General features: G+C 34.7%; 1 non-coding gene across 1 annotated transcript; it reads left to right on the forward strand.

Annotated features, from left to right (window-relative positions):
* Window positions 1-326: 326 nt before the first annotated feature.
* LOC128691414 (uncharacterized) lies at window positions 327-6,580 on the forward strand. Its single transcript, XR_011391607.1, has 2 exons — window positions 327-3,188; window positions 6,438-6,580. It is a non-coding gene; the product is annotated as an uncharacterized protein (transcript).
* Window positions 6,581-7,226: the final 646 nt, after the last annotated feature.

Consider the following 7,226-nt stretch of genomic DNA (forward strand, 5'->3'; position numbering starts at 1 on the left):
TTACCTCTGTCGTCGTCTTCGCCCCGCTGCTCTCTCTTTACCTTCCCTTCTCGCTGATGGACCCACCTTTCATCCGGACTCTCTCATTGACTTTTTGACAACGACTGACTTACTTCACAAATTCTGATACTTTCAGCCCTTTCTACTTGTATCTCTTGCTACCCTCTACCCCCGTACTATCCCCTGCCCCGCTGTTTTCTGTAACCTGCTGATCATCCCCCCTCCCTTCTGCCATCCAATTCCCTTGCTTCCTTCCCTACCCTGCAGCGCTGTATAGCCCTTGTGGCTTAGCGCTTCTTTTTGATTATAATAATAATCTATAAATTTAATTGAATTAATGTAGTTAATTTATATTTAATCTTTATTTAAATTTAATTTATAGAATTAATTTGAAATAAATTAATACAAGCAGTTTAAATGTATAAATTTAATTTAATTGGATGGTACGAGAGGATTAAGATTGGTACGAAGAATACAGCTTTTTTCGAGGAATATACATCTGTTTACGCAAATATTTACGCCATTGTTCTTCGTGGGCTACGCGCTCGTGTGCGTTAGGGCGAGTTTAAGTATAGCATCATTTCTAGTGATCGTTGGATTGTTTAGTGCATCCACTGTGAGCCACATGAGGGTGGCAGAGGGCTCCGACCAGGGCACTCTGCCTCACAGCTACGAGGCCCGTGTGGGCGGCTGTGACGTCAGTCAGCAGCACAGCTGCTAGATCTATCCCCACGACCGCAGTCACCTTGTCAGGCCCAGGAGAGCGGCCTAATCGTTTATTGAAATGCGAGGAAGAGTCGGAGGACGACGTGGGGCAGATGGAAGCCCCCACAAAGAAGGCCAAGGACACTGTAGTGACTGCTGTATCTACCGCTACTTCAGGCGGCAACATGTACGAAAAAAGATAAGACACTTCCCTACCCGGGGAGCCAATGTCGGGTCACCAAATTGGAAGACACCCGGGCCAGGATCCATAGTCAAATCACCTTGAATAGATTTAAATTTAATATAATTAATTTTAATCATATTTAAGGTATTTATGTAGCATTCAGACATCGCATAACACAAGTTTTCTACCTACCATACAACTCATTTGCATTGCTCCTAAATTATAGTGTTAAATTACTGAATATATTGTAATATGCTCCAAAACAAAATTCAAATATTTTGTGCAATACTGAATTTTGAAACTCCAAATTATTTAAGTTTTTATTCTGTAAACAATTCGCATTTTCTATGGTTATACGGTATGCATAGCAATGACTAGTGTATGCCTCTTCTGAAGCATTTAAAAGTCATCAAATGGAAACTAATATCCAGATTTCTTCAATAAAATAATACATTGGGATATACACAGCTCAAATCTAATTCAGACCTTTGAAAGACCAGAAAAGCCAATATCCTAAAATACTCTTAACACATTAAGCTTGAAGCCGCTTAGAAGTTGCATTACCCCGTTATCAGCATTTAAAAATTAAGGTAATTAGATGTGATACTTGGAAATTATCGCATGAAAGGCATTATTTAATTTTTTCCAATTTCTTTCCAAACAAACTGCGGCCCCTAAAGGCCGAGATCAAAACAAAATTCTCTTGATAAGAGTGACCAGCTTTTAGGAAATTTAGTACAGTACAGTGAGCAAGTAAGCTTTGTGTAAGTTAGTTTTCATTAACATATTTTTTAATAATGGTCTTCAGGGCACAAAGATGTTTCCCAACAATGAACTTTAATTAAGGTGAGTCGCCAAGTTGATGCAGAGGCCGATGAGCTTTTTCGGGTATTACCCCCAAAAGATTTAGTGTAATTACCCGCTAAATTAAAAATTATTTGTTTAAAAAAAAATAACTCATAATTTGCCTCTTTTATTAAATCATACATTTTGCAGTTTTATTTATGTTGAGCTTTCATTACTCCTGACATTTTCACTTTTACCCCATCTGGGGTAAGTTAGCCCGGTTCCCCGGTCGAGTACCGAGACTTATTTCTGAAGTTATTCTCCAGTCGTTTCACAGAAAACAGTTAACAAAATTGGCTCATAACGTCCACAAGCAAATTTCAAGAGATTGTTTCTTTTTAGGAAAACACATCAATAATGATAGTTTAAAGCTGACAAGATATTTCCCAGTTGCTGCTCAAAGTTCAACACAGCTACAGCTGAGCGCCTGGTATTTAAGGATTGTTGGTAAAGTGGATAGAGGGATGCATAATTTCAGTTCTCACAGGGCTGAGCATGGAAGCGCAGGATAGTCCTGGCCAAGTCGCAGTTCTGTTAAATATATTAGATTCCAAATCGCTTGTTTCGTGATTTCATTAATATATATATATATATATATATATATATATATATATATATATATATATATTTATATATATATATATATATATTTATATATATTTTATATATATATATATATTATATATATATTAATGGTGTGCCGTACAGGTAAAACTGGTCAATTAGCAAGAACTCGTTAAAAAAACTCCTTTCTAAAATTTTGTTATACATTTAAAGATGTATTTTTATAGTTTGTTAATGTAAAAATTAAGTTTTGTACGAAAAGAACCTTAGAAAACTTAACCAACCTTACTTTAAAAAGCTCAATTTAATTTAGCTTAATTCACTAAATATATATTTTAGATAAGTTTACAATAATTTAATAATAAACAAGCACCATGAAATATATTTTTCTCGTTAGGTTTAGAATTATTTTTGCGAACTTATTGCATACACAAATTTTCACTTGCCTTATTCGGCAAGAAGAGCGTTGCTGTTAAAGCCAAAATCGCAACTTTTACTTCTGGCATATTCTTTACTTTATTTAAAGAAGTCATTAAAAAAGTTCAATCAATAGGTGTTATTTATCGTGATCCACTTGGTCTGCATTTGATATTTAAGATAGTTCTTTCAGAATTTTTTTCCATTTATAACTGTCCAGTGCAATTATCTCAGAAAATTTTGAAATTCTTACAAAATTGGTTTTCTAACAAAAAGATTGAATATCTCTTACTCGGTGACAAGTTGCTCTATTCTTCAGAGTCACAAAATTCGTGTGAGATCGGCTGCCTTTCGGTGTATAAACCTGTGTGTGGAACGGACGGAAATATCTATGGCAACTCTTGTGAGCTTAAGCGCAGGGCCTGCAGTAACCCAGGGCTGAACCTGGAAATTGCTCCTGATTCCAATTGTCGTGAGTTTTGAGCTTCGAGTATTTTTTCCCCTTTCCAGTAAATAAAACAAATTTAAATTGAATTAATGTAATTTTAAATTTAGTAATCTAGTTAATTTAAATTTAATTTATAAAATTTGAAATTACTATAGGCAATTTAAATTTAATATAATTACTTTAATTTTAATTATGAGGTATGAATGTAGCATTCAGACATCACATAATACAACAGATTTGTACTTATCATATAATTCATTCATATTGCTTCTAAATTATATTCTGTTAAGTTACTGAATATATGCTCTGAAATATAATTCAAATAAGTTTTGTGCAATGCTGAACTTTGAAACGCCAAATCATTTTATTTTTTATTCCGTAAACGACTCGCATTTTTAATGGTTATACTGAAGCATTTACTAGTCGCCACACGGATAATATCCAAATTTCTTCAATAAAAATGGTACATTGGGACATACACAGCTCAAATCTAATTCAGACCTTTCATAGAGACCAGAGAAACCAATAACCTAAAATACTCTAACACATCAAGTTTGAAGCCGGTTAGCTGTATTACCCAGTTATCGGTATGCAAGATTGAAGGTAATAAGATGTGATAATCGGAAATTATCGCACGAGAACCAGTATTTTATATTTATCAGTTTCTTCTAAAACAGGCAAACTAGCAATTGTAAAGGTAAAAATCAATCCAAAATTTTCTTTCAGTTAGTGACCAGCTTTTATGGAAATTAAGCACAGTACAGTAAGTTTTGTGTAAGCTAGTTTGCAAGATATATATTTTTTTGATAATGGTCCTGATGTTGCCCATAAAAGAAGTTTAAGCTGGTCCACCAAGGTGACACCGAGGTCGGTGAACTTGTTCTGGTGTTACCTCAAAACAAAACAAATCTGTGTACAGCACAATTACCTAATAGACCAAAAATTATTTGCTTAAAAAAATAACTTTCATAATTTGCTTCTTTTATTAATTCATAAATTTTTGTGCAGTTGTTTATTGATCATTGATTTCCTCCGAAATTTTAATTTTTACCCCATTTGGGGTGAGTTATCCCGATTCCCCGACCTAGGATAACCAAATAGTCAAACACCGACTTCTGATCAGAAGAGTAATTCTCCAGTTATTCTCCAGTCGTTTCACAAACCAGTTGATCCATGAAATTGGCTCATGATAACGTCCACAAGCCATTTTCAAGAGATTGTTTCCTTTTAGGAAAACATATCAGCAATGAAAGTTTAAGGGTAACTAGAGGATATTTCCCAGTTATTGCTCAGAATGCAACACAGGCTAATTCCATCGTACTTTTTATCTAATTCATACGATGCATCAGCTAATGAAGATCGATGCCATTCACGCTTTTGATATTTTAATCAGATGCTAAATGACCCCTACACTAGAATGGGTCATTTAGCACCTGATAAATATGAGGTATTCAAATCTGATCCAGGCAAAGAGAAGATAACTAAAGTTCCTTGGATCAAGAACCTTTCAGCAGCATCTCCGCAAAATAATGCAATGATGAAAAACGATGCGATACCATGTATATATTAAAAGTTGTAAAATAGAATTTACACTTCATTATATAAAACAATCTTTAAATTAGCACTCGCGAGTATTGCAAATTTGAAGCCGATCACTGGAGTCGGTCTGTCTTTCGGTCATCATACACAAAGTTCGAGAATTACCCTTATAAAATTGTGCATAGGACACCCATGGATGCGAATAGACCCATGAATCATGCTCAAGGTATGACGCAAGAGTTGAAAATTTGAAGCCAATCGAATAAGGCGTTCTCGAGTACTAAACGAGAATTCTACAGAATAAACGAGAATTCTACAGAAAAAAAAAATGAAAATGTTGCTGAGATTTTTCTGAATAATAAGTCTCCCTTAGTTTAGCCTAAAATCGCAAATTTTATATATTCTCCATTACATTCTGTTTAAAATAATGTGCAGTCCTGCAAAAAAAAAATTTGATTTGGATTTTCTAAAAGAAAATCCAGTTTTATAAAATTCACAAATAGCGTATTACCTCCACACAACCCAAAAGAAATTAGTAAATACCTCTCTTCTAAATACTCTAGCATGTAGTAGATTCTCTAGTTTTTACACGAAAAACGGTATATTGTAACCAACATAAACTGCTACTTTAATGCTTATAATCACAACCATGATTTACAAAGTGGTGGACAGGTAAGCCAGCGAAAATCCTTGGTCCAATGACCAAAAGCTCCACCTGTAGGTTACCTTATGACTAACAGCAGCATCAGGAAACGCTTTGTCCTGTTTCCTGACAAACCTAACCTACCCTAATATAATTAATTATATTGACCAATTGTTATTTACACAGCTCAGGGTGAGTGACAAAGTTAGTTCTGATAAAGCAACTACTGGGAAGTGTGTGAAGCTATAAATGATCTGATTCCAAGGATTCTGAGTGCTTTAACTATTTCAGAAATTTTTTTTTCACTTAGACTAAATATATAGATCATCCTCCTCCTTGTAGAATGTATTATCAATAACATTTTGAAGGTAATCAAAATAAACGATCTTTAGTTATTGAAGAAGTGAATATCACTATATACAATAAAACTGGCAGCATGAGCTTGTGTTCAAGGAATTTGAAACCGATTACTTATGTTTTCTCTCTTGCTGCAACAAATTTACCTGCACGTAAAATGTACTTATTCAGAATAGTTACTGTCTTGATACTAAGATGCATTAGTAGTATGGAAATTTAAAGGCAATTAAAATTTAGCACTATTTGACTTATAATTGGTTCGGTCTGCACCTACACACTTGAATTTCACTTAACCGTCGTCAAATTGAAAATTTGAAGCTAAGCCAACGAGAGTTTTGGAAGTTTTCGAAGCCTTTCAAAGATACTGGGAATTGTCAATAGTTAGTCATGGGGTACGTGAATATGCTAATTGTTCCTAGAGTCTGGTCCTCGTTAAAGTACGCAAAAGACAAAATTTTTAGACTGCTTGGATAAGGTGTTCTCAAGTTGTGAGCGATATAAAATAAATTCTTAAGAGTAAATGAAAAAAAATATCAAACCTTTTAACGGTCCCCATTGTACATTGCAGCTCTAAAGTGACTTTCGTTTATCATTTTTATAAAACTGGACGAGCTAAGCATGGACCACTAGGCCCGCAGCAGCATTCCTCCATTTTACGTTCTTTGTGTTCATTATATAAAGCTTATTAAATGATTTATTAATGCAGATAATTTACACTAATCATTTTCTTGCAGCTGACTTTCCCTCTCAGGATGACTGGGCACGGTTGTGAATATCAGCGGAAGCCTCATGAGTGCCGCCGTCTATGATGCTCAGTTGACTACTAGGAACCTAATAATTCTTAAGTAAAATTGTTCTAATAAAGCTTGTAGACATATCTCTTAGTTTAATTTTGAATACCGTTCATTGCTGTAATAGTAGAACACTATACCAATAAAATGCTCAAAAGAAAGTTGAAACGTGAAGACGTTTCGATCCGACTTCGACCCTGAACTAGTCGCACAGAAGTGCGAAGAAAAGGGAGCCATATATTATATATATATATATATATATATATATATATATATATATATATATATATATATATATATATATATATATATATATATATATATATATATATATATATATATATATATATAGATAAAATGAGAGAGAACAGCAGTAGCTCATGCAGCAAGGGACTTACCAGAAGACAGGGCCACAGTCAAACTTGACATAGAAATGCTTTTAATATGGTGAAGAGATGTCTTGCCAGCCAATCAGGAATGGTTCCCCAGTCTCTCTTCATTTCAGATAGCTACAGCAAACCGTCAATTCTTTTGTTTGGCGAACATGAAATTCCTTCATCAGAGGGTGTTCAGCAGGGGGACCCACGCGTTCTATTTCTCTTTTGCTTAGCAGTAACTTCCAGCCTGCGCAGCCAGCTCAACATCTGGTACCTGGATGATGGCACTCTGGCAGATACTGAAGAATCCCTTCTAGAGGACCTACAACTGGTGAAAACACAGGGACAAGCCTTT

Source organism: Cherax quadricarinatus, unplaced genomic scaffold (genome assembly GCF_038502225.1).
Source record: "Cherax quadricarinatus isolate ZL_2023a unplaced genomic scaffold, ASM3850222v1 Contig5485, whole genome shotgun sequence".
Lineage (NCBI taxonomy): Eukaryota > Metazoa > Arthropoda > Malacostraca > Decapoda > Parastacidae > Cherax > Cherax quadricarinatus.